General features: G+C 54.2%; 2 pseudogenes; one reads left to right on the top strand and one right to left on the bottom strand.

Annotated features, from left to right (window-relative positions):
• The window catches only part of LOC119696322, a 2,199,709-nt pseudogene that overhangs the window by 1,235,621 nt on the left and 936,298 nt on the right, over positions 1-27,790 (bottom strand).
• Positions 1-27,790, top strand: part of LOC119696323 — a 1,148,804-nt pseudogene that overhangs the window by 236,349 nt on the left and 884,665 nt on the right.

Raw genomic sequence — 27,790 nt, forward strand, 5'->3', positions numbered from 1 at the left:
CTTCCAAAACACTTGGACTTTGCACTTTTCTTTCTTATGGGTAAAAACCATCCATCTTGACCAGGTGCCCATGGCCAAAACTGGGATTCCACCTCCAAAACTCTGTACATGCAAGGAATGCTCCCAAGTGAAAGTTGCCGGGATAGAAAGGTCTGGCTGCCCTTGGCCTCTTGGGAGCAGCCTCTCACCTGCTTTCCAAGCACTGGGGCTCCGTGCTTTCCTTCCAATGGAGAGAACCATCCTTCTTCTCAAGGTGTCTGTGGTCAAAATTGAGATTCCTCCTCCCAAATTCCATATATCCAAGGATTCCTCCATGACAAAATCTGCCAAGACAAACAGGTCTGGCTGGCTTGGCCTCCCAGGAGCCACATCTCTCCTTTTCTGCCTTTGAAACACTTGGGCTCCGTGATTTTCTTTCTATGGGAAGAAACTGCCCTTCTTCTCTACGCAGAAATGGCCAAAATTGAGATTCCACCTCCCGAATTCTCTATATCCAAGGGTTGCTTTCAGATAAAAGCTAGCAGGATGGAGAGATCTGGCTGGCCTAGGTCTCTGATGGCTGCCTTTTATCTGGCCTGGAAACACCGGTGTGCTGTGCTTTCCTTCCTATGGAAAAGAACTGTGCTTCTCCCCCCAGGTGTCCATGTCTGAAATTGGGATTCCACCTCTACAATTCTGTATATCCAAGGCTTGCTCCCAGGCACAATCTGCCAGGACCATCAAGTCTGGCTGGCCTTGGCCTCTGGTGACTGCCCCTGCAACACTGGGGCTCAGTTCTCTCCTTCCCATGGAGATCCCTGGGACACTGTGGGGACCTCATGGAACCAAGGGGATCATTGTGGCACCACTGGAGCCCATGGAACCAAGGGGCCATGGTGACACAGCGGGGCTGCATGGAACCCAGAGACCATGATGACTCTGTGGGGCCTGATGGAACCATGGAGACCATTGTGACCCTTCAGGGCCTCGTGTCACCAAAGGGGCATTATGACACCTCAGGGCCTCCTGGAAGCAAGGGGACCATTGGGACACTGTGGGGCCCCATGGAACCCAGGGAACATGGAACAGGTCTGGCTGGCTTGGCCTCCCAGGGGCCCCCTGACAGGTCTGGCTGATCTTGGGATGTCAAGGGCTGCCTCTCATCAGCTCCTGGAGCACTGGGTCTCTGTGCTTTCCTGACTATAGAAAGAACTGTCTGACTTTTCAGATGGCCATTGCCAAAACTGGAACTCTCCCTAAAAAATTTCCTCTATGCAAGGCTATCTCTCAGAGCAAAACCTGCCAGCTCTGGATGGCCTTGGCCTCTGGTGGTCCCTTGTTATCTGCCCGGAAACAGTGGGGCTCTGTTTCTTCATTCCTATGGAAAAGCACTGGCTTTCATGTCCAGGGGCCATGGCCAAAACTGGAATTTGGCCTCCCAAATTCCGTATACTTAAGGATTGCTCCCAGACAAAAGTAGCCAGGACAGGTCATTGTCCTCTGGTAATTTTCTTAGACTATGAGCTGAAGGTTTTCATTTGAAAACACCTTGGAGAGGACCCCGAGATCTCCCAAGGAGGGTTTTTGAGGCCTTGGCTACATGACCACTACACATGGACAAAGGAGCTCTGTGCTCTGTGCTGTTGTGGTGGTTTTGCATCACAGAAGTGATGCCCTAAGAGAAGATGCTAGCAGTTTCCTCCATGTGTGAAAAAAAAAAAACAACCAGTATTTGCTTTGAGAATTGACAATCTGTTAAACCACAACAGGAAACTGTACACAGCTCTGTTAATGACAAAAAACCTGGGGAGGGTCTCCTTCCCTTCTGGCTGGCAAAGAGATAACAAGGCCGACCAGGTCCCTGTCTCAGCCAGGGCTGGCCGAGTGGCTCCTGCCATGAGGCCTGGCCCCTTCCCAGGGAGCCTGCCAGGCCCCATCTCTTTTTCCCTATAACGCATTGAAAAGTATGGGGAGATGTAAGTAAGTAAGTAAGCAAATGTTGAAGTAGCTGTGATCCCCTGCAAAGTTTGCACATTGAAAGCCAAAAGAGTGATGACACCCTGTGCCCTCAGGGAGAGAAGATCTCTGTCCCCAGAGATGAAGATGATTTCAGAAACAGATGAAGAGAACCTTTGCTCTTAAACAGCTCATCTTTAAACTAATACCCCATCAGTTGATATGGCCCATAAACACAGCTGTGGGAAAAGCTGTGAAAAAATAGGAGGGACTTCATGACTGCAGATTTCCTGGGCAGCTGCTATTCATGGGAATTAAGAGCCCCAAGAGAACTGTTTTCTTAAGGAGAAGTCTCCCTGGCACGAAAGAGAGATTCCTCTCCCAAAGTGAACTGAAGAAAGAGGTGGGAAACTGACTGAAAGTTTTAGGTGTTGTCTGTTTACATTGTCAGGAAGAAAGAAAAGGTTGTAGGGAGATACAAGTGTTCTGAAAGTTTTTTTCAGATTCATATTACTCTTTCTTTAGTTACTGTTAATAAACCTTTCTTGATACCCTTTTAGGTTTTGAGCCTACTTTGCCTTTCTCCTCATCCCATCTCACAGCAGGAAATGAGTAAAAATATTCCAGGGAATGCACTGGTAATTAGCCAACACTGAACCCACCACACTAATTGATGCATTGGCCAAGAAATCTCAAACTGGTGAACCAAAACCACTACAGAAAACTTCCTGATGACCTGCATGAGAGCAGAGGGAAATCAAGGCAGAGCCATGGTTTGTCAGGACTTGCTTGATCCTAATGAGCCCTGTGGAGCTTTTAGAGCTCAGCCCTTGAACTTCAGGGCCTGAGAGGAGATTGCACAAAGCTTTCCAGGAGGCAAAGTCAGAGGAAACACCCAAAGTTTCTCAAAGCATTAATGAGTCCCACTGTGGTAAATCCCAAACACAGGCTCCTCATGGACTCCTTGAAGGAGAGAATTGAAGGCCAGGATGGCACAAAAACCTCTCAGAGACTGAGTGTAGGAATGAAAATCCTTTAAAAATACCTGGAAGTATCCATAAATCCATGAAGTACCTTAAAAAAATGAGTATCTCAAAGAATTATTGAGCTGCACTGAGTATTAGTACAAAGCTCTCAAGGGACTCGTTAGGAGAGATAACTGGGGCCATGATTGCACAAACCTCTCCCAGAGTCTGTACCAAAAGGGAAACAGCAAGTACCTGAAAATAACTGAAGTACCTTGAAACATTATTGAGCCCCACTGAGTGTCATTACTGATAAAGGCTCTCAAGGGATTTATTAAAGCGGATAATTGGAGGCTGTGACTGCACAATCTTTCTCATTGAGTCTGTATCAAAAGGGAAACACCAAGTAGCGAAAAAGCAGAAGTACTCTGAAGTATTAATGAGTACCACTGAATGTCGCAACTGACAAAGCCTCTCCAGGGACTAATTAAAGCTGATAATTGGAGGCCATGATTCCACAAACCTCTCAGAGACTCCAAGGCAAAAGCCAAAGCCAAAGTCCTTTGAAAAGCCTGCAGTCCCTGGGAGCATGAAGGAGCCCCCAGGGCCATTGCTGAGCAAGGCTCCCCAGGGACTCCTTCCAGCAGATCCTTGAGGCCACTGGCATGTGGGCTAGGGGGAGATGCTGAGGGCAGGACAAGGGGCTGCCAGTGGCCAGCCTGGCTGGGGCTGTGCCAGGAGGCCCCAGTGGCTCAGGACAAGGTGTCTCCTGCCAGCCCTTGGTGGCACAGAGCCTGCTGTGCCCCAGGGCACCAAGCCTTGGCTTCTCTTTGTCCCCAGCTGTCATCACTGCCTGCAGTTCTCTGCTCTGCCTGGGGCCTGGGGACACTTTCTCAGTCGTGTCCCTCCCTGGGACCCATTAAAAGTCCAAGAAACTTTGGAGTGTGATTCTGACTTGGAGCTCTGCAGAGGTTTCTTCAGCTGCCTCTCAGGGCCTGATGTTCAGGGCCTGAGCACAAAGCCCCAGAGGGTCATTAAAGTCCTTGTGCTGTGGCTGTGCTGCTGAGCTGGGCTGGGATTGGAGCACAGAGCAGAGCTCACTCAGGGCTCACTAGAGGAGAAATAATCTCAGCATTTGAAACAGTCATTCCCTGCCTGTGCAAAGAGAAGCTGCAGTGCCTGCAGGGATCTCCTGGAGCTGGCACATCTCACAGATTTCAGGAGCTTTTAGGAGGACTCTCAGAGCTGCTCCAGGGCAGGCATGTGGCCCTAGGGCAGGGCTGGCTTTCCCTGCTGCCCCAGCCCAGGCACAGCCCAAGGCAGCTCCTGTTGCCAGGCTCTGCTGCAGGGCTGAGCAGCCGCGGGTGCAGCCAGGGGTGCCCAGGGCTGTGCTGCAGAGCAGGCTCCTGCAGCCCAGGGCGCTGTGCTGGGGCAGGGACTCTGCTGCCTGCCAGGGACAGCTCTCAGCCGGCCCGGGGAGCTGCTCCCAGCACTGGGGAGAAGCTGTGGGTGGAAGGAGCCACCCTGAGCAGGGCAGGTGCTGCTGCTGAGAGGGGCTGGGTGGGGCAGGGCTGCTCCCAGCTCCAGACCAGCCTGGGCGCAGCTCCGGAGGACACTTCCCAAAGAAGGTATGCCTGGGATTGCTGTTATAGATCAGGAGCTTTCCTGAGAGTGTTTTCAATTTCCTACTTGGAACAGGATGGGAAAGTTGGGGTGATGACAAAAAGATTTTTGCATTTTCTACATTTTTATGTATTCATAGCTCTCTAAGTTACTATTATATTTGTAAAAAACTATTATCCTTGCTTAACTTTAATAAACTCTTAATTAACTCTATTAAACTACTATTATATACTAATAAAACTTTTATCCTTAAAAAACTCTAGTATGTTTCCTTACTTTATATTTAGATTTTAGAACAAAAACCTGACTGTCTAAATATATTCCTGAAATACTGTATAGCGTTATTCTCTTATATAGTCCTGATATACTAAACAGTCTTATAGGAAGAAGACTTATAGGAACTCTTTTTTTTTTTTTTTTTTTTAACCTGAATATGAGCAGTCATTACAAAAAGTGAAGGCAAAGAAGCCTTGGGACCTGCTGCAATGAGTTGACCCAGGGGTGTGTAACTGTGGCAACTGAATCTGCTATTGGATGTTCCTGTTCAATATCCCAATTAATCAACCTTTAAAAATTGTTGAAATCAGGGCCTGGGTGTGCTCCATTCCCACTGGGACACCTGGAAGCTTCCAAGAAAGGTCTGGTTTTTACTCTACTCTTCTAACACTGTTGCAAGGGTTTATTTCTCTTTTGATTATAGGTAACAGGGGGATGAGGGAAGCAGCAGAGGAATTGTAATCCCAGAATGACAGAACATTCTGAGTTGAAAGGGACACACAGCAGGATCATCAAAGGAATGTTGGAACATTTGCAGGGACTCCAGAACTGTCACTTTGGGTGGTCAGTCTCTCTGCTGGGAGCCTCCCAAAGGGCCCTCAGCCACTGCTCAGCCCTGGACAGCAGCAGCATCACCTCTGCAGGGCCCAGCAGGGCTCTGCTGAGCTGCCCTTGCCCACCTGCAGCCAGAGCCTGCCCCAGGCAGGACCCTGCACACAGGCAGGTTTCTGTAGGGCCGGGGCGAGGGCACACAGGCTGGGATGGGCTCTGTGAGCGCTGGCAGGGACAAGGCTCCTCTCAGGAGGGAATGTCCAGGCCCAGGGAGATGCTCAGGGAAGGAGAGGGGGCTGAAGAGAGCAGTGCTGGGGGCAGGAGGGCACTGTTGGTGTGTGGCAGGTGCTGGGCACAGCTGGGCACGGGAACACTGTCCTGAGTGCCCGGCTGTCTCTGCCCTGCCCTCTCAGGCACAGCACCACAACATCTTCTCTTGTTTCTGCACTGCCCTGGTATTGTCACTGTGATCTGCTGCTCTCAGGGAGGCTCTGGCATTTGCAGCAGCTGAGTCAGGCACTGCCCTTGGCATTCCTGCCAGGCAGGGGTGCCCATGGGAATGGGGTGTCCAAGCTTCCCTGGCACCTGTGGGGCTGTGGGCAAAGCAGTCCATGGGAAAGGGGAATGAGCTGAGCCCCCTCGCTGAGATCCCATCATGGGCACAGCTGGGGATCTCCTTGCTGTGCCCTTGCAAGCTCTGAGCTGCCCTCCTGGCTGCAAATCTCTGCCAGAGCCTCTGGGAGTTCCCTGAATGTCCCCCGGGGAAGGGCAGAGCTGCCAGAGCTGAGGAAATGCTGCTGGGTTTGCCAAGGGAGCCGTGAGTGTCCTTGGCACAAGGGGGTGCTGAGACCTTGCCCAGAGACCTTTAGAGAGGGTGAGACATTCAGGGATCCCTGTGCTCTGGGCAGGGTCTGGTTTATCCCAGGCTGACCTGGGAGTGTGATTGTGCTCTGATTGCAGCCAAAGGTGCAAAGCCAGGGCAGTTGGGAACAAGCCTATGCAGCCCCTCACCTTCCCTGAGCCCCAGGGAATCCTTTGCCTATCCCATCTCTCAGTGGCAAAATCTGAGTGCAGTAGAAATGCTGGGGATTTCTGACCTCAGAGAGCCAGGAATGATGTGTGGGTTGGAAAAATTCCCTACATCTCCTTCCTGGCATCCATGTCTTTGGTCTTGGGAATGGAGATGGTACCAAGCCTGTCTGCATTGAGAGTGATTGCACTAAAAAATCCTGAATATCCAGCCTTGTCCCTCCACAGGCCACAAACCCAGGGCAGCAGGGCAGGGATGGCTCCTCGAGAGCCCCCACACAGAGGCCTGGCTGCTCCTGGCACACTCAGCAAGCACAACTGGAGCTCAGGCAGGGCCCAGGGTGAAGGTTTTCCCAGAGAACGAACAGGGTGGGTCAATCACAGTGGGACAGTCTGCAGGGAATGGCCCAGGTTTGGCACAAAGCAGCCTCTCCTGACTTGTCACTGTCCTTTCTCCGTGAACAGGTCCCTGTGTCCAGCCGCAGCAAATGTCCAACAGCAGCTCCATCAGCCACTTCCTCCTGCTGGCATTGGCAGACACGCGGCAGCTGCAGCTGCTGCACTTCTGCCTCTTGCTGGGCATCTCCCTGGCTGCCCTCCTGGGCAACGGCCTCATCATCAGCGCCGTAGCCTGCGGCCAGCACCTGCACACGCCCATGTTCTTCTTCCTGCTCAACCTGGCCCTCACTGACCTGGGCTCCATCTGCACCACTGTCCCCAAAGCCATGCACAATTCCCTCTGGGACACCAGGAACATCTCCTACACAGGATGTGCTGCTCAGCTCTTTTTCTTTCTCTTCTTTACTGGAGCAGAGTTTTATCTCCTGACCGTCATGTGCTACGACCGCTATGTGTCCATCTGCAAACCCCTGCACTACGGGACCCTCCTGGGCAGCAGAGCTTGTGCCCACATGGCAGCAGCTGCCTGGGCCAGTGCCTTTCTCAATGCTCTCATGCACACAGCCAATACATTTTCCCTGTCCCTGTGCCATGGCAATGACCTGGGCCAGTTCTTCTGTGAAATCCCACAGATCCTCAAGCTCTCATGCTCCAATTCCCACCTCAGGAAACTTGGGTTTCTTGTGTTTTCCATCTGTTTAGGACTTGGCTGTTTTGTGTTCATAGTTTTCTCCTATGTGCAGATCTTCAGGGCTGTGCTGAGGATCCCCTCTGAGCAGGGACGGCACAAAGCCTTTTCCACCTGCCTCCCTCACCTGGCCGTAGTCTCCCTTTTTGTCAGCACTATCATATTTTCCTACCTGAAGCCCCCCTCCCTGTCCTCCCCATCCCTGGATCTGGCCCTGTCAGTTCTGTACTCGGTGGTGCCTCCAGCCCTGAACCCCCTCATCTACAGCCTGAGGAACGAGGAGCTCAAGGCTGCAGTGTGGAGACTGATGACTGGATGCTTTCAGAAACTATGAAACTGCTTGCAAATTTTTGCAAATCACTTGTAATAAAAGTGATCTTTCATATTTCTTGCTGGTTAGTGGTTTGGTTATGGGATTTTTTTTTCCCTTTGATTTAGCTTTTTCATATGATTCACAAATAAAGTTTATGGTTTTTCCCTTTTGCATTTTGTTTCTCTCCACCTTCCCTGTGGCCACACACTGTGTCAATGGGGAACTGTACTATTGGTGTCTGTCAACAAATTAAATGACCTCCCAGCAGAGTTTTCTGCAGAGATGCCCTTTGTTGCCTTCTCTGGAGCTGCAGCAGCAATGTCTGTGTGCAGAGCTGGGGGCAGATCAGTGCTGGCCCAGCAGCTGTGCCCAGCAGCAGCAGCAGCACTTGGTGTTGCCAGTGCTGCTGCCGTGGCCCTGCCCCGCTGCCCTGGTGGCCCTGGTGTTGCTGCAGGGCCTGAGTGCTCTCGGGGCTGGGCACAGTGCTGGGGGTGGCAGTGCCGGGGCTGCAGCAGGGACAGGCCATGGGCACTGCTGGGGCAGCGCTGACGCCTCAGGCCAGGGCCTGGGGGCTCCAGCCTCCTTGCCCAGGCTCTCTCCAGAACACACCCAGGCTAATGCTGAGCACAGAAAATCCCCGTGAGCAGCCCCAGGGTGGCCGTGGGAAGGCTGGGGGCAAACAGCATGGCTGGGGCTCTGCAAGGGCCCTGGGGAGACGGGAAGGAGCAGCAGAGCAGGGGCTGATCCATCCTCAGTGCACTGGACAGCCCAGGGCAGCGTCCCAGAGCGTCCTCATGCAGCTGCCAACACCATCCCCCCTCTGCAGCCCTGGCCTCTCCCCCAGCTCACACAGGTGCCGCATCCTTGCAGGCACAGGCACAGCAGCACTGGCTCAGGAGCCCCAGTTTGCATTGCACACAGCAGGCGGGAGCACCCCCATGCTGTTGCTGTGGGGACATGAACCTGAGGGAGCACAAATGCCATCAGCCCCTGGGGCCAGCAAGGGCTGGGGGACACCAGGGAAAGCACTCAGCTTTGTGCTGGCCTCTGCAGTCAGCCAGAAAGTTTGTTCCCATCAGCTGGGAGTTTCCTGTCCCACTGCAGACGCTGTTGCTCAGAGCCAGGGCTGCCTGGCAGCCACCCCCAAACTGCCCTGAGCATTTCCTTGGCTTCACCTTTGCTTTCTTTACTCTTCCCTTGTCCAAATTCCTTCCTCTTGCCCAGCCCTGTTCCCTGGCCTGCAAACAGCCCATCCCTGTTTGCCCTTTCCTCTCTGGCCCCACTCCCCATTGCAGTTCCTGACTTGGCCCCATGGGAACAGCCCTTGGGGAGCAGGATCATCCTCCAAGTGCTGCAGCAATTGTCTGCAGGCTCCTGCAGTGCCCCGTGCTGCTCCCTTGCCAGAGGCACCCCAGGCCAGGGGGGCCCATCTGGGCTGCTGTGTCTGCCTGTGGGGCTCCCTGTTCTGGGCAGTGAGGAGGAGCTGCAGAGGCTCTGCAGGACTGACAGGATGGGCTTTGGGGCTGGCAAGAGAAGCTGAGGCACCTGGGCTGCCGGAGCTTCTGAACAGGAGGTCCAGGGCTCATCCTGCAACTGCTCCAAGGGTGCTTTCAGAGAATACCAGATTCAGCAAGGTTGGAAAAGACCTTGGAGATCATCAAGTCCAACCTGTGCCCTGACACTGCCTTGTCTCCCCTGAGCTTCCTCTACTCCAGGATAAACAACCCCAGCATCTCCCTCGCCCGCTCCTCACAGGACTTGTGTTCCAGACCCCTCACCAGCCTTGTTGCCCTTCTCTGGACACACTCCAGCTCCTCCATGTCTTCCTAAATTGGGGGTCCAGAACGGGGCACAGCACTCGAGGTGCTGCCCAAGCATTGCCCAGCACAGGGGAGGAATCACTGCCCTGCTCCTGCTGGCCACACCATTCCTGATCCAGGCCAGGAGCCATTGGCCTTCTTGGCCCCCTGGGCACACTGCTGCCTCATGTCCAGCCTGCTGTCCAGCAGTCCCTGCAGCTCCCTTTCTGCCTGGCTGCTCTCCAGCCACTCTGTCCCCAGCCTGTGGCGCTGCAGGGGTTGTTGTGGCCCAAGTGCAGGACCCGGCACTTGGACTTGTTAAACCTCACCTTGTTGGATTTGGTCCCTGGATCCAGCCTGTCCAGGGCCCTGTGCAGAGCCCTCCTACCCTCCAGCGGATCAACACTCCCAGACAACTTGGTGTCACCAGGGTTCCATGAGGCCCCAGAGTGTCCCAATGGTCTCCATGATTCCATGAGGCCTCCCAGTGTCACAATGTCCTTTTGGTTCCATGGGACCCCTTGGTGTCACAAAGTCCTTTGGATCCTTGGGCCCTTCAGTGTCACAATGGATCCTTGGTTCCATGAGGTCTGGCAGTGCAGCAATGCTCTCCCCAGTTCCACAGTGTCACAGTGGCCTCTTGGTCCCAAGGGCCACCTCGGTGTCAAACATGTTTCCTTCATTCCATGAATCCCTGAGGAGCAGCACTGGCCCCTTGGTTCCATGCAGCCCTGCAGTGTCACAATGGCCCATTGTGACACCAGGTCCTGCTCTGTCACAATGCTCTGCATGGTTCCACAAGGCCCTGCAGGGTCACAGTGGCCTCTTGGCTCCATGAGGCCTCCGAGTGCCACCAGGAATTCCTTGGTGCTGCAGTGTCACCATGGAGCCCTGGTGACACAAGATCCTGCAGTGTCACCAGGGACCCTTGGTTCCATGGGGCACCACAGTTGCTGAGGATGTCAGCAGCCCCCACTGAGGCCATCCCTGGCCAGAGCCCGTGGGGGAATGGGCAGACAAGGAGAGCGTCCCTGGGGCTGGGGCAGCACAACTCAGAGGCACCAGTGGCTCCAGCTGGGAAATGGAGGGTGGAATGTGGCTGGGAGAGCCCTGCCTGGGATGTGCCAAGAAGGACAGACAAGCCCTGACTCCCATCCACTAAAAAACTCTCTCAAGGAGACATTTAAAAGCAATTACAGTTATTTGTGTACTCTGTACCAACAAGAGATTCTCCGGAGCTCAAAACAACAAAACAGCCTTTACTGGGAACTTTAGAAAATCAGAAAAACTTTGGCGAAATGTTTAATATGGCACTGAATCAACAAAAAACACTTCTCAAAGCATTAACTTGGCTCATTGAACTTCACTCTAAGCCTGTTCAATTTAATCACAATTCACAAGAGGACAAAAATGGAAGAAGTACACACAGAGTGCGAGAAAGAAAAAAAGATTCAGAGAAGCACATACACAGCTACCAACTCCTGGAGTCCAGCGGTGTTCAGATGGAAATTCCAAGAGGAGGTAGGGTGAAGATGTGTGCTTGCCTTGTGCTCAGCCTTCAATAACCCTTGGTCTTCCTGGCCCCTTCCCCCAGGTGGGGCTTGGGCTCATTTGGTCCCTCAGGAGCTGGGCTGGGGGCTGCAGAGGTGGCTGTGGAGCATTGCCTGTGCTGTGCCAGGGCCTGGCAGACACTGCTGGGCTGGGATAGAGGCTCTGGGGGGATTGGGGTTCCAGGGCAGGGCAGTGCTGGGCTTGCAGGGAAGGGCAAGGCTGGACCTGCCCCTTCCTCCCCCACACACAAAATGTTTCAAGCCAGCAATCTCCTCCAATCTGTCTCAATAGGGAATGTTTGAGGTGAAATCCCAGTTTTGGCCATGGGCACATGGAGAAGAAAGACAGCTCTTTCCCATAGGAAGAAGAGCCGAGAACCCCTGTGTTTGGAAGGTAGGTAAGAGTCTCACTAGACCAAGGCCAGCCAGACTTGTCAGTAATGGCAGATTTTGCCTGGGAGCAATCTTTGGATATTGGGAATTTGGAGGTGAAATCCCTATTCTGGTCATGGCTACTTGGAGGAGAAGCACAGATCTTTTCCATAGGAAGGAAAGCATGGAGTCCCATTGTTTCAGCAGCAGATGAGAAGTGACCCTCAACATGCCAAGGTCAGCCTGACCAGTCAGGTGGCTTCTGGGAAGCCAAACCAGCCAGAGCTGTTTTGTGTTCCCTTGGTTTTATGGGGCCCTGAAGTGTCACAATGGTGCCTTGGTTCTATGGGGTCCCACAGTGTCACAATGGCTCCTTGATTACAAGAAGACCTGCAGTGTCACAATGGATCCTTGATTCATTGGGGCCCCACAGTGTCACAGTGGCCCCTAGTTTCCAGAAGGCCTTGCAGTGTCCCAATGGTCCCACTGATTCCATGAGGCCTTGCAGCGTCACAATGGTCTCTGTGGCTCCACAGGCCCCACAATGTCATGTGACTCCTCTGTTTCATAGGGTACGCTATGTCACAATGGACCTTTGGACCCCGGGGGTTTGCAGCGTCACAATGGTCTCCTTTGGTTGCCCAGTGTCACAGTGGTCCGCTGATGACACCAGGCCCTGCAGTGTCACAATGGACCTTTGGTTCCATGCAGCCCTGCAGTGTCACAAAGGCCTCTTGGCCCCACAGTATCACAATGGTCCTCTTGGTTCTGTGGGGACCCCCAGGGTCACAATGGCCTCACTGGTTCCATGAGGCCTCACAGTGTCACAATGCTTTGATAATTCCAGGGATCCTCATAGCATCACAATGGTCACCATGATTCCATGAGTCCCCTCAGTGTCACAATGGTCTCCTTGGTGCCATGGTGCCCAACAGTGTCACCATGGCCCCTTAATTCCATGAGGCTGTGAAGTGTCCTAATGGTCTCTCCATGGTTCCATGAGGCCTTACAGTGTCACAATGGACCTTTGGCACCATTGTGAGACCATGGGGTCTCGCAGTGTCACAATAGCCTCCTGTTTCCATGATACCCCAAAGTGTCATAATGGTCTCCATGGTTCCATGAGGCCCTGCAATGTCACAATGGACCCTTGGTTTGATGGGGCCTCTCAATGTCACAAAGATCCCTACACACCATGGAGCCACACAGCGTCAGTATGGTCCCCTTGGTTCCATGAGACCCCACAGCGTCACAATGGTCCCTTGGTCTCACAGGGCCCCACAGTGTCACAATGGTCCCTTGGTCTCACAGGGCCCCACAGTGTCACAATGCTCCCTTGGTTCCATGGGCCCTGTGCTGCTGCATTCCCCCCTCCCCTTCTCAGGCTGCCCTGCCAGCTGAGAAATGCTCCTTGGGCCTCGGCCTTGGCCAGCAGCCCCTGGGCTCAGCTCCTCTGCAGCTCATCACAAACACTGGCTGCCCCAGGCACTGCTGCTGCCCAACCAGCTCCTGGTTTCTTTAGGAGCAGCCCTGGGAACTGGTTTTGTTCCCTCAGTGCCACAACATCCCTGTTCTCACACTGCCAAAGAAAGCTGCTGATGCCAAGTGTGGCCAGGATGAACCATTGCTGGGACTGGAGCCCCTCTCTTGGGGCCCTACAAACAGCGCTCCAAAAGGAGCCCCTTGGAGCTCTCCTGGGCCAGCGACTCCCTCTGAGTGGGGCCTCTCCCAGCCGGGAACTCTCCTGTTTGCTGCACTCGGGGATCCCAAAATAATGATGGATCCCTGGGCCGATCCCCCTACTCTTCCAGGCTCAACCCTTTGCCTGCTGGAGCATTTCCTGCCCTCAGGGGAATTTCTCACAGGTGCCTTGCACTGGCTCTTTGTGTCTGTGTGCACACAGGAGTGCCTGTGCTGGGGAAATGTGGCAGAAATGCTGCTCTCTGAGGGGCTTGAGTGACTTGGATATTGGAATCAGTCAGGCCTGTAAGTAAAGTCACGAGGTCTAAAAGAAGTTAAATGTTTCTAAGAGTTGTTCTTTTGCTAAGTTATTATGTTTACTATAAATTATAAGCTGAGTATTGTTAAGTGTTATTCCTTTTTTAAATCATTAAGTCATAGTTTGTAGGTAGGAGTAAATCCTGTTAGAGTGCAGTCCTTTTGCTAAATTGTGAAGTTGAAGCTATCAGTTAAGGTTAAGGTATAAGTCAAATCCTGTTAGCTTTGACCTCTGTTAAGCTTTTGGGCCATATTCCTTTTATCATTTCCTCACTGTCCTTGTGTCACACACACACACACAGGGACAGTTCTCGGTTCATTTCTGGTTTGATTGCCTGGATTTGGTTTGGTTTTGTTGTTGCTTTGTTTCCTTGCTGTGCCTGAAGTGTCCAGTCAGGAGCAGAGTGACTCTTGCTAAGGAACTTTGCCATGCTGTGGCTGAATATTAAATCTGGTTTTTGCTGATCCCTTGCTGGGGATTTTTTCAGCACATTCAAGCCCTCATTCATAACAGGGTGAAGGAGCCCTGGCCCAGGCTCTGGCCCTGGGGGACACGGGGATGTTGCCAGATGGTCCCTGTCTCCCTGTCCCACCCCCCACGGCTCCGGCCCCCGTCCCCGTGTCAGGCTCTGGGGTCGATCTCGTGGAACATCCTCTGGGGGAGGCTGCGGCACCAGGGGCAGGGGGACCCGGGGAGACGGGGACGCCTCTGTGCACGAGCAGTGTTTGACTGCTCTGGGGGGAACTGTGAGGGGGGCTGGGGCAGAGTGACCTCCCCAGTGACCTCACACAGCTCCTGTGATGTCTCACAGCATCCTGTGATGTCACACTGCCTAATCTGTGATGTCACATAATCATATCTGTGATGTCACACTGCCTTCATGTGATGCCACACAGCCCCCTATGTTGTCACAGAGCCTCCCTGTGATGTCCCCCTGTTATGTCCCCCTGTGATGTCACACAGCTGCTCTGTGATGTCACAGAAGACTCAGTGTTGTCACAAAGTCACACTGTGATGTCACAGCCTGCTCTATGATGTTACACAGCCACCCAGTGATGTCACAACCCATTCACTAATGTCACAGAGCCACCATCTATGATGGCAGGATCTGCTCTATGGCCTCACACCGTACTCTATGATGTCACAGAAAGCTCTGTGATGTCACAACCCCCTCTGTGATGTCACAAAACCCTCTCTGTGATGTCATACTGCCACTCTCTAATGTCACAGCACACACTTTGACCACACAGCCTGCTCTATCATGTCACACAGCCAGTCCATGATGCCACAGCCTGCTCTGTGATGTCACACAGTCCCCTCTACAATGCTGTAGCTGCTCAGTGACCTCAAAAAAACAACTCTGTGATGTCATAGCCCAACCTGTGACCTTACAGAGCCCACTCTGTGCTGTCACACAGCCCCTTGCTGACATCACAGCTGCTCTGTGCCTCTATGACACAGCCACAGAGGTGCTGCTGTGACACAGCCCCCTCTGGGACATGCCACAGCCCCTGCCAGTGCTGAGCCCCTGTGAGCTCTGTCTGTGCCCTGCTCGTGTCCCTGAGCTGCCCTTGCAGTGCCCCAGCCCTGCTGGGCTGTGCACAGGAGCTGCTCCTGGCCAGAGCTGTCTCTCTGCAGCGCTGCCCTTGCCAGGAGCTGCCTCTGGGCCAGGAGCCCGGCCCAGCTCAGCAGCACAGACACAGCACAAGGACTTTAATGGCCCTCTGGGGCTTTGGTGCTCTTTGCATCAAATTCAGTCCCTCAGAAAAACCTCAAAAAACTTCTCAAAAGTCAAAAATATATTGAAACACAGAAGTTTCTCATACATTAAATATATCCTTCTGAAGGACAGGACTGAAAAAGTGTCCACAGGTTCCAGGCAGAGCAGAACACTGGAGGCAGTGTTGACAGGTAGGGACAAGCAAGGGAAAGGTGTCTCTGATGCTGAGCAAACATGTGCCTCTGTCCTTCAGGCTGTTGCCATCCCCCGGCTGTCCCACCTGGCTGGCCCCTTCCTTTGCTGACAGCTCTGTGTCCTGCCTGCCTCTGCCTGGCCACACAAAGCCTTGGGCTGCTCCAGGCTCCTTCTGGGGCACATGCTGCACCACAGCCCTGCCCTGGCAGGGAAATTCCTTTCTCCTGGTGTCCTCTCTGGGCCTCCCCAGCTGCCCTTGGTGCCATTGTTCCATTCTCATGCTTATATCCTCTATGAAGAAAAGCTCCAGCCTCTCTGAAACCACCCTTCAGTCCCTGCCAGGCTACTCCTGTTCTGTCCTCAGTCTCCACACCACTGAGCCAGAGCCCTCAGCCTCTACCTGCTGCTCATGGGATGAGGCCTCCATACCCCATCTTGGGAGATTTTGGGTTCCTTTCCAAGATCTGTGAAAATGGGAAAATTGTGGTCAGAGTTATTTTTTCCTAAATCTTGCAGTGACAGAACAAGGGTCAGTATGTTTAAAATGAATGAGGGTAGATTTACATTTGTTGGAAGGAGGAAACATTTTACAAGTATGAGAGTGGCACAGAACTAATGCGGCTTCTGCTGGGTTTCGGGGTGTCCCAGAGGGCTGCAATGAATCCGGATAGCCCAGCCCTGCTTGTCACGGCTTGTCTGAGTTCCTAGGCAGGTCTCAGCCGCAGGCTGCCTTAGCAAGCTTCAGTGAAATCATCTCTGTAGTGATTATCAGCTCATTGTGTGATTTCAGCCCTTAGCTTGCTAGGTGCCACAGGCAGGCAGACGCAGGGAGAGAGAGGAGAAGCGCCGTGTGAGGTTCCGCAGGAAAGTCTTTATTAGGATCTTCTACAAAGGTTCTCAGGGACAGCTCTTCTAACAAGCTGGGCAAAAGTAGCCCTTTATATAGGCTACAGGGGTTCTAGAAATTGTCCAATAGTAAGGGTCAAAGGAAAGTGACCTATAGTCTTACAGAGAGATAAGCAAGGGTCCAAAGGTGGAAGAGAGGGGCTTCTGAGGTCCAGTCATCATGACTCGGCATTTCCTATCTTAGGCTGCTGAACGCCAGGGAGCCCTTGCAGGCCCTGGGCCTGCTACACAGGAGGACGTGGAGACCACCAGCCAGGTGTCTTCCCAACAAGGAGCACGGGGTCTGATCAAAGTAGAGCTCTGGGTGAAACTCGTCCCACACTGGGGACACTCGTAGGGCCTCTCCCCAGTGTGGATGCGCCGGTGCCTGACGAGATTGAAGTTTTGCTTGAAGCCCTTCCCACAGTCGGGGCAGCGGAAGGGCTTCTCCTCGGTGTGGATCCACTGGTGCTGGAGGAGACTGGAGCTGGTCTGAAACCTCTTCTGACACTCGGGACACTCGTAGGGCCTCTCCTCAGAGTGGATGCGTTGGTGGATGATGAGTACAGAGCTGCAGCTGAAGCCCTTCCCACATTCCCCACAGTCGTAGGGCCATTCCCCAGTGTGGATCATCTGGTGGCGGATCTGGTGGGAGCTGCTCCTGAAGCTCTTCCCACACTCCAAGCACTTGTAGGGCTTCTCCCCATCATGAAGCTGCTCATGGACCACCAGCTCCAAGCTCTGGCTGAAGCTCTGTCCACCTTCCTGGCACAGGCTGGGTCTTTCCTCCTCAGAGCACCCTGGGCTGGCTTTGCAGCCCCTCATCCTGCAGGATCTCCGCGGCATTTTTTCCTCCCTGTTGGATTCCTGTGCCCCGGAGCTGCTCAAAACGGCCTCTTCCTTGAGGTTCTGCTGTGGGGATTTGTCCTCCCTGGTCTCCATCCTCAGCTCCTTGTCTGGGGGAGGAAGGACAAGCAGAGGATGGGATTTGCCTCCATGCCAGATGGAAGGGGAAGGAGAGCCTCCCAGTGCATCCCCGGCAGGACGGCGTTGGCAGCGGGGTTGTCCTGCAGCCGGGGGCCATGCTGGGCTGGGAGATGGAGCAGGAGAGAGGGGGAAAGGGGCACTGACTTCCTCCTCACCTGCCTGGGTGTCCTGGGGCATCTTCCTCTTTCTGAAAGCCTCCTTCTCTATTCAGCCTAGGTTTGGGAATGGGAAACCTGGTTTGGGGAAAACAAGGGATGAGCACGTTGAGGTTGAAGGTCCCTCTGGCCAAGTCCATCTCTAGAAGTCACTGGCCATCTGGGGTTAATAAAAACCTCCCAAACACCAAGATTCAGCCCTGAAAATGCCTCCCAGGAGTTCCCCATCTCTGGTCCCCTCCTTTTGGTGTTTGGGGGTTCTCCTTGTCCCAGCTGCTGGGGGTCACACTTGTATTGGGGTTCCCCCATCTACTCAGTCCCTGACCTCCCCAGGCTGCTGGAAGTCCCATGAATCCAGAATTTTCATCCCTCCTCTTCCATCCCTCCTCCTCCCTCAGCCCACCTCCTTCCCCTATTTCCATCCCTTCTGGCTCTCCTTCTTCATCCCTCCTCTTCCACCCCTCCTCCTCCTCCCCCAGGAGCAGCGACACCCTCGGTGCCCCGTTCCTGGAGCCCTCGCAGCCCGCGGCAGGAACGGGGATGGAGCCAGGACAGCTCGGCACGGGCAGCGCGGGGCTCTCGGCTGCTCCCACCCGCTGGGGACAGGGGGAACCCAGCCTGGGGAAAAGGAGAGGGAAACTGGGAAAACTGGGGGCTGCACATCCAAACTGGGGCTTGCTGGGGACCCTGCCGGGGGACTGCCAGCCCTTGGGGCTCCTCTTGGGAGATGCAGGAGGGGGAACACAGAGAGGGCTGGGGATCCCAGGAGTGGCATCCCTGGGATAGACTGGGCTCTACTGGGGTAACTGGAACCTTACTGGGACCACTGGGAGTGACTGGGAATGACAACAGACATGCTGAGAGCAACTTGGATACACTGGGAATGTCTGTGACCATTCTGGGGTGACAGAAACCACACTGGGAACAATGGAAACCATGCTGGGGAGAACTGGGATCCCATGCTGAGGGCAACTGGGAGTGAGGGTAACTGGGGGTAACTGGGCATGACTCGGACCATACTGGGAGGGACTGGGATCATCTATGGAGTGACTGGGACTATACTGGGGGCAACTGGGATCACACTCAGAGGAACAGGGAGTGGCTGGAACCATGCTTGGGGCAACTGGCATCCTACTGGGATCACAGTGGGAGCACCTGGGCCATGCTGGGGGAGACTGGAATCATACTGGCAGCAACAAGGACTGCACTGAGGGTGACTGGGAGTGGCTGTGAGCAACTGGGATCAGGCTGGAAGCAACTGAGGATTGACGGGGAGTGAATGGGAACACGCTGGGACAACCTGGGATATACTGGGAGAGACTGAAACCACAGTGGGGCTAAATGGGAGCAACTGGAACCACACTGGATGACAATGGGAGCAGCTGTGCCCATGCTGGGGTCATACTGGAATCCTACTGGAACTGACTGGGAATGACTGGAATAGGACTGGGAGTATCTGAGAATGACTGGGATCCTACTGCAACCAGGATGGGAGTGACTGGAAAGGTGCTGGCTGTGACTGGAACCATGCTGGAGGTGACTGGGAGCAACTGGGCCCACACTGGGAGTGACAGGGAGTCACTCTGGGCATGACTGGAATCATACTGGGAGTGACTGGGAGTGACTGGGGTCATACTGGGGGTGGTTGTAGCCATACTGGGAGTGACTGGGAGCCACTGGGATTACAGGGGCTGTGAATGGATCCTGACTGGCGGTTACTGGGAGCTCCTGGGCCCATGTTGGGAGGAAAATGTGCAAACACTGGGAGCAACTGGAAGGTACTGGAACCATGTTGAGGGAACTGAGAGCATAACTGGGAGCAACTGGCACGACACTTTGGGCAACTGTCCGTAACTGGGATCGTGCTGGAGGCAACTGGGAGTAACTGGGAAAGACTGGGGTCATTCTGAGGGAACCAGAACCCTACTGGGCACACTGGGATATACTGGGAGTGTCTGTGACCATACTGTGAGGAATTTGGACCACAGTGGGAACAGCTGGGACCATGCTGGGGGCAACTGGGAGTGAGTGGGACCATGCTGAGAGGGACTGGGACTATTCTAGGGACAACTGGAATATTCTGGGATCACACTGGCAGGGACTGGGAACAACTGGAACTGTTCTGGCAGCACCTGGGATCATACTGGGATCACAGTGGGAGCAGCTGAGTCCATGCTGGCTGACACTGGGATCACACTGAGGGTGACTGGAATCATACTGGGATTGACTGGGAGTGGATGTGAGCAAGTGGAATCAGGCTGAAAGCCTGAGAACTGGGAGGAAGTGGGAGTGACTGGGAGCATGCTGGGGGTGACTGGGATATACTGGGAGAGACTGGGAGCCATGAGGATCATACTGGAGGCTACTGGGGTCATGCTGGCATTGACAGGGAACACCTGGGATCACACTGGAGGCCACTACAATCACACTGGGAGTGACTGGAGTTAGACTGCAAGTTACTGGGATCACACTGGGATTATAGAGGGTGTCAATGACCCTGGCTGGGGGTTACTGGAAGCTACCAGGCCCATGCTGGGAACTGTCTGTGCACACACTGGGAGCAACTGGGAATGACAGGATGCATGCTGGTGACAACTGGGATGTCCTGGCAGTGACTGGGATAAACTGGGGGCAGCTGAACCACGCTGAGGTAACTGGGAGTGCCTGGCAATGACTATGAGAATGTTCAGGGCAACTGGGATATACTGGGAGTGCCTGAGACCATGCAGGGGACTGGGACCACACGGGGAGCCACTGGGAATGTGCAAGGGGGAAATGGGATCATGCTGGGGGCAACTGCGGGCAAGTGTGAGTGACTGGGGCTCTGCTGGGAGACACTGGGATCATACTGGGATCACACTGGGAGTGACTGGGACTATACTAGGGGCAGCTGGGAGAACTGGGAACACATTGGATCAAAGTGGGACGAACTGGGAGCATGCTTGGGCCAAACTTCATCATAATGGGGAATGACTGGGAGCACCTGGGCTCATGCTGGGAGCAGCCCCTGCCGACCCCGGCAGCCCCGAGCCCCTTTCCCGGCGATGCCGCCCCTCCAGCCCCAGCACCCCCCAGTGCCGGGGTGCCGGCAGTGCCAGGGGTCCCCCCCCCTCGGGGTCCCCCTTTGGCTTCTGGGGCTCTCCTCTCTCCAGCCTCCCGCTCAGCGAAGCCGCGGCTCTCCCGGGGCTCCCCAAAACCGGTGTCCCCCCGCCGGGGCTCTGCCGCCACTGCTGCCCCCACCGGGACCCCCCCAAAAACACCTCCCGGGGACCCCCCGATGTCCCCCCGAGGGCCATCTGCGGCTCGGCTTTGGAGCCCTGCGAGCTCCAAACATCCCCCCCAAAAAACCCCAACCCCAGGCACCCCCGGGGTATTTGGGGCGAGCTCCCCCTCCCCGGGCACCTGCGGGATGGGGGGCGATGCTCCCGGGGTGCTGCGAGCTCAGGCAGCGCCGCAGCCGCGCGGTTCCCCGTCCTCTCCTCCTGCTGCTTCTGCTGCCGCTCCGCCTCTTCCTCCCTCCTCCTCCCCCGCTCCCGGAGCCCTCGCAGCCCGCGGGAGCGGCGGGGATGGAGCCGGGACGGATCGGAACGCAGAGAGGGCTGGGGGGATGCCAGGAGTGGGAGGGACTGGGCTGTGCTGGGATCATGCTGGGAGCAGCTCCTGGATGACTGAGTTCTACTGGGATCATCCTGGGATCATCCTGGGAGTGAGCAGGAGCAGCGCGATGGCTCCAGCGCTGGGGCTGGGGGCGCTCAGGGGGGAGCGGGACCCCCGGCACCGGGACCCTGAACCGCCATTGCCAGCACCGGGACCCCCCTGCTCCCCTTATCCTGCACAGGGACCCCCTGGATCCCCCATTTCCTGACATCAGGAGCCCCTGCTCCCCTCTTCCCGGCCATCCCATGGCTCCCAGCCTCCAGACTTGCTGTGTGCCTGACCCTGGGACACCCTGGAACGCCTTGGAATGCCCCATTCCTGCCTTTCCCAGCCCCCAGCCCCACCTTTGTGTCAAAACCAGAGACCCCCTGAACTCCCTGTAAATCCCGGGTGTCCCCACCCTGGTACCTCCTTGTTGGGAAACCCTCGACTCCCCTTTCCTGGGCTCAGGGACCCCCTGGAATTCCCTTCTACCTCTCCACATTCCTGCCCCCCCATTTCTGTGACCCTGAGACCCCCCTGCACCCCCATTCCTTAGAACTGAGACACCCTTTACCCCTCTGTCTGGCACTGAGACCCCCCTGCACCCCCTTATCCAGCACCAACTCAACCTTTTCCCATTCCCCACCTCTCCCAGCCCCCAGCCCCACCCTTTTCCATCATCTGGGACCCCTGGGCCCCCATTCCTGCCTTTCCCAGCCCCCAGGCCCTCCTTTCCTCACACTGAGGAGCCCTGGCACCCCCTGTCCTGGGCACAGGATTCCCTGGACACCCTATCCCAGCTCTCCCAGTCCCTGCACCCCCTGTCCTTGGCTCTGAGCCCCTGAACCTCCTTCCCAGCTCTGCCAGCTCTCCATGTCCCCCCTTTCCTTGGCCTGTTGACCCTCCTGGATCCCCAAACTCTCACTTTCAGCCCCCCAGCTCCCCCAAATCTCCGTGTCCCCCCCGTTCTTCACTCCCTGCACTGCCTGGAAGTGGCGCTGTTGGAGCCTGGCCCGCGGGTCCCCCAGTCCTTGATTGTGGGGGACGTGGACGGGACCCCCTGGGAGCGCTGCGGCAGCGAGCGGGGCCGGATGGGGGCGGGAGCTGAGCTGGGATATTGGGATGGCCAGAGCTGGGATATGGGGATAGCCAGAGCCGGGATATGGGGATAGCCAGAGCCGGGATATGGGGATAGCCAGAGCCGGGATATGGGGATAGCCAGAGCCGGGACATTGGGATGGCCAGAGCCGGGACATTGGGATGGCCAGAGCCGGGATATTGGGATAGCCAGAGCTGGGATATTGGGATGGCCAGAGCTGGGATATCAGGATAGCCAGGGCTGGGATATTGGGATAGGCAGCCCCAGCTCAAGGACAGGAACCGGCCCGTGGCCGACAGTGACCTGGAGACGGGGCCGGTACAACCAGAGCGGGGGGAGTGGGGGGAGCCGGGGGCTGGGCTGGGATCTGTGGGAATGGAGGACTCTGAGGGGCTGGGATGGGATCTCTGGGGATGGGGGGATCTATGGGGCTGGAATGGGAATCCAGGGAGCTCCAAGGGGCTCCCTGGGGCTGGGACACGACTCCATGGGTCAGTTCTCTCCTCGTTCCCAGGTCTCCCCACGCTGCAGGAGGTTTCCAGCTGTGACCTCCTGTCCCACGGAGCGTCCATGGATCCTATGGGTACGGCTACAAGGGCTGGGATTTCATCTCCTTCCAGCTGGGAGCTTTGCAGGGTGTGACGGTGCCACCTGGATCACCCAGAGGTGCTGGGAATCCAGAGGGATTGTGGTGGAGCAGATGAAGCATTAGCTTGGACACACCTGTGTGGAAGGGCCCCCAAAATACATCAGATGTGGTCGGGAGGCTCTGGAGCACAAAGGTGGGTGTAGGAGGGGAAGGGCAATTCCAATGGGATTGGGGGATTCAGGTAGGGGGGAGTTGGGAATGCAGGAATTGCCATGGAATTTCCATGGCCAGATCTCACTCTCATCCCAGTCAGGTGAGAATTCCAGGGATGGATCTCCTCCCTAGCCCACTGCCATGGGAATTCCATGGGGAATGATTTGAATTGATGACCAATCCAATGGCAGCAGTGCAATGAGAAGTAATCCCTGCTGGGATTCCATGGGACATCAATCCCAATCCTGTGCCCAGGCCGGCTCTGCTGTGCCCGTGGCAGCGCCAGGGGAGTGCCCTGTCCCTGCCCTGAGCCCAGCAGGAGCCTTTCCTTGGCTGTTCCGTGCCCTGCCCGGGGCAGGAGGGCACTGCCGGAGTGGCTTTGGTGGCCCCGGGCACCTGGCCGGGCTGCAGCCGCTGCAGGGGCTCCTGGGGAATGTTCCAGAGCAAAGCTGAAAGCAAGCAACAGTTCCTGGAGGGGATTCTGCCCCTGGGCCTGTGCTGGGAGCCCAAGGGCAACAGCCCAAAGTGCTGGAGCTCAGCGTCCCTCGGCCAGGCCGTGTTCCCTGGCTGTGCCCTGTCCCTCAGCTGTGCCCCGTCCCTGTCCCCTGTCCCTCGTCTGTGCCCTGTCCCTGTCCCCTGTCCCTTGGCTGTCCCCTGTCCCTTGGCTCTGTGGGGCTGGGGGTGGCAGCAGGACCCGGGGCAGCCCTGGGGGAGAACAGCCCTGAGCCCCAGCTGGGCCAGTTCCCCCAGTTCCCCCCAGGTCACTCCCAGCATGGGCCCTGTGGCTCCCAGTCACCCCCAGGATGGTCCCAGTCACTTCCAGTTACACTCAGTATCATCCCAGTATCATCCCGGTCACTCCCACTATGATCCCAGTATAATCCCAGCATGGTCCCAGGTCTTCCCACTCACCCCTGCTATAGTTCCAGGCACTCCCAGTATGGTTCCAGTCCTTCCCAGTACGATTCCAGTCAGAACCCAGTCACTCTCAGTACGGTGCCAATTGTCCTCAGTGTGGTCCCAGTCACTCCAAGTCACCCAGTATGATTCCAGTCACTCCCAGAATGATTCCAGTCACTCCCAGATGCTCCCAGTATTATCCCAGTAACTTCCTTTATGTTTCTTCTGTTATTCCAGTCACTCCCAGTCTCTCCCAGTATATCCTAGTTGTCGCTAATGTGTTTCCACTAACTCCCAGTTGCTCCTAGTAGCTTCCAGTATGATTCCAGTTGCTCATAACCACTCCCAGTCACCTCCAGCATGATTCCAGTCACTTCCTGTATATCCCAGTTGCCCCAACATGATCCCAGTTGCCCTCAGCCTGCTCCCAGTCACTTCCAGTATGATCCCAGAATGACCCCAGTCACTCTCAGTGTGGTGCCAGTTGCTCCCAGTATGATCCCATTTGTCCCCAGCATGGTCCCATCTCCTCCCAGTGTGATTCCAGTTGCCTCTAGCACACACCCAGTCCCTCCCAGTATGATCCTACTCTGATGCCATGATGATCCCAGTTGCTCCCAGCTTGGTCCTAGCTGCTCCCAGTTGCTCCCAGTCGGATCCCAGTTGCTCCCAGTGGCCCCTATGTTATGGTTGGGAATGGGAGGAAATTTTGGGGAGGTTTTTGTGTATCTGAAAGTCTGTTGAACTGCTGGAAAGCTAGACACGCTTTTGTGAAACACACATGTTACAGATGAAAAAATTTGGAAGCTGTTTTTTCCTCTGTTGGTCGGCAGGGAGGGGGTGGGTTTCGGCTTCGGCTCTGTGTCTCGGCTGGGCTGGGCTGGGCAGCCTTGCTGCGGGCTGGGCTTCTCTTCTGTTTTCTGGGCTGCTTGCTGGCTTCTCTCTCCATGGGCTCTGCTTTGGCCGGGCTGGGCTTCAGCAGCTGCCAGGCAGGAAGACAGGGGAGGCTGCGGAGCTTGAGCCAGAGCAGGGCTGGCTGCGGCTGTGAAGATCTTGCTGCCAGGCTGCTTCTTCTCAGCGTGGCTGAGACCTGTAGCTGTAGACCAGACTTCTGTAGCTGGTGTAGAAAACTAAAAACTAACTATAAAGCTGATCTGAACACAACTTAGCCACAGCTTTCTGTTGCAAGGTATTGGTGGGTTAGGTAGGCTTCAGGTGTGATGGTAACTTCTTCAGGACTTCAATCTTCTTTTGAGTGAGAGAAAAGAACAAAATGCAAGTGTATGAAAAACAACATGAGGACATTAAAGTTAATAAAGAAGAAGTCTTAGATGGGAGGGGTGAGAAGATGCTTTGTTTTTAGAGCTGAAATCTTCTTGTAAGCTATAAAGAAAATATTCTTTTTCCTTATAACACATAAAACTATAAGGAGATGAAAGTGTTCAAATTGAGATCAAGTAAAGGCCTCTATGTTAAAGTAAGCAGATGTTAAAATAGCTGTAATCCCATGAGAAGTTTGAACAGAGAAAGAGAGAAGAGTACTCTTGTGCTTCTAAAAAAAGAAGTTCTCTGTGCCCAAAGATGAAGATGATTTTAGAGATAGATAATGAGAACTTTTGCCTTTAAACAGCTCATCTTTAAAACAATACCCCATAAATCAACATAGCTGTGGACAAGCTGTGGAAAGGCTTGTAGAAATAAGAAAGATTTCACCATAGCAAGGTTCTTCGGGCAGCTGTTATTCGTGATGAACTTGAGAACCACAAGAAAACTGTTTTTTCCTCTTGTAGAAAAGCCTCCATAACTTTAACAAAAGGAACTTCTCTCCCTAAGTGAACTTAAAACAGACTATTTTAGAGGTAGTGAACTTGATAGTAAAAGGTTTTAAAATCATAGAAAATTCGGGGAGTTAGAAAGAAAGCTAGGCTTAGTGGGCCCTGGGAAAATGTTAAAAGTAGGCTCTGAGAAATGTTAGGCCTTGTGTTTGCCAGATCATGTGAAATTGCACCTGTGTAACCAGTATATGATAAATGATATAATTGTTAGATGTGAAGATTGTTTGGTAATTAAATATAATTATTGTTTTATCGTAAGGAGAATCATGAGAAAACTATGTTAGAAGTTTGAGGGGGACCTTGAGAAGCCCATGCTTGGATGAAATCAATGTATAGAATAGAACAATGTAAGTTTAATAATTAATATGAAAGTTATATAATGATAGAATATAAAAACATGTTCATCCCGAAGCCATGTCAGAGTCAGATTTGGGTCTGTACCCCTGACACCCAGAGCTCTTCAATAAAACCACCTGCATATAATCATTCTGTGACTGTGTTTCTGAATGCTAACAAACTGACTAGCAATCTTAATATTAGTTCCTTTAGAATGTCAGTGAGAAAGAAAAAGCCTTGGGAAAAAGTATTCTGAAAAGTTTGTTCTGATTCTTACTACCTTTTCTTTTTTCCATTTAGTTACTTTTAATAAAATTTTTCTTTATACCCTTTTAAAGTTTTAAGCCTGCTTTACCTTTCTCCTAATCCTATCTCACAACAAAAAATAAGTGTATTAACCACTGTAGTTGTGGTTGTAATGTAACCATTGTAATTAACTAACACTGAACCCACCACATTCTTTAGTACATTAGCCAAAAAAAAAATCTCAAAATTAGAGAAATCCTAAATTAGCAATCCAAAACCACTGCACCCTAGCACAGACCCAGTCACTCCAAGTATGATCCCAGTATGAATCCACTATGATCCCAGTCTTCCCCAGCATGGTCCCAGTCAATCCCAGTTGCCCCCAGTGCAGACTCTCAGTGACTCCCAGTCGCTCTCAGTGTGTTCCCAGTCACCCCCAGTATGGTTACAGACACTCCCAGTAAATCCCAGTTGGTCCCACTGTGATCCCTGTTGCCCCAGTTCTGGCCCTGCTGGGTCCCAGGGTGCTCTGATCCTGCTCCCAGTGGTCCCAGTCCTGGGCGTGGTGTGTCCTGGTGTATCCCTGTGTGTCCCGGTGTGTCCCAGTGTATACCGGTGTCCCAGTCCATCCCAGTCTGTCCCGGTCCCTTCCCTTCCCTGGGAGTGACTGGGATCATACTGGTGGAAAGTGGAACCTTGCTGGGCCAAGTGGATGTGACTGGGAATGACTGTGAGTATGCTGAGGGCAACTGGGATGTACTGGGAGTGTCTGTAACCATACTGGGAGTGACTGGGAACACACAGAGTCCCAGCAGGTCCAAGGACTCTGTGGTGACACTAGGGAACCTCATGGAACCCAGGGGATCATTGTGGCACCACTGGAGCCCATGGAACCAAGGGGCCATGGTGACACAGCGGGGCTGCATGGAACCCAGAGACCATTATGGCTCTGTGGGGCCTGATGGAGCCATGGAGACCATTGTGACCCTTCAGGGCCTCGTGTCACCAAGGGGGCATTGTGACACCTCAGGGCCTCATGGGTGCAAGGGACCATTGGGACACTGTGGGGCCCCATGGAACCCAGGGAACATGGAACAGGTCTGGCTGGCTTGGCCTCCTAGGGGCCCCCTGACAGGTCTGGCTGATCTTGGGATGTCAAGGGCTGCCGCTCATCAGCTCCTGGAGCACTGGGGCTCCGTGCTTTCCTTTCTATGGAAAAGAACTGTCCTTCTCTTCTAAGTACCCATGGCCAGAATTGGGATTTCACCTCCAAATTTCTTTACATCCAGAGATTTTTCCCATAGGAATAGTGTCAGGACAAGTCTGGCTGGCAGCAGTTTCAGGAGGGTCACCTCTCATCTGTCCCCAAAACTCTTGGGAAGGCTCCGCGCTTTCCTTCCAATGGGAAAGAACTGTCCTGCTTCTCCAGGCACCCATAGCTGAGATTGGGCTCCCACCTCCAGAATTCCCTATCTCCAAAGACTGCTCCCA

This window comes from Motacilla alba, unplaced genomic scaffold (genome assembly GCF_015832195.1).
Source record: "Motacilla alba alba isolate MOTALB_02 unplaced genomic scaffold, Motacilla_alba_V1.0_pri HiC_scaffold_28, whole genome shotgun sequence".
In the NCBI taxonomy this organism is placed as follows: Eukaryota; Metazoa; Chordata; class Aves; order Passeriformes; family Motacillidae; genus Motacilla; species Motacilla alba.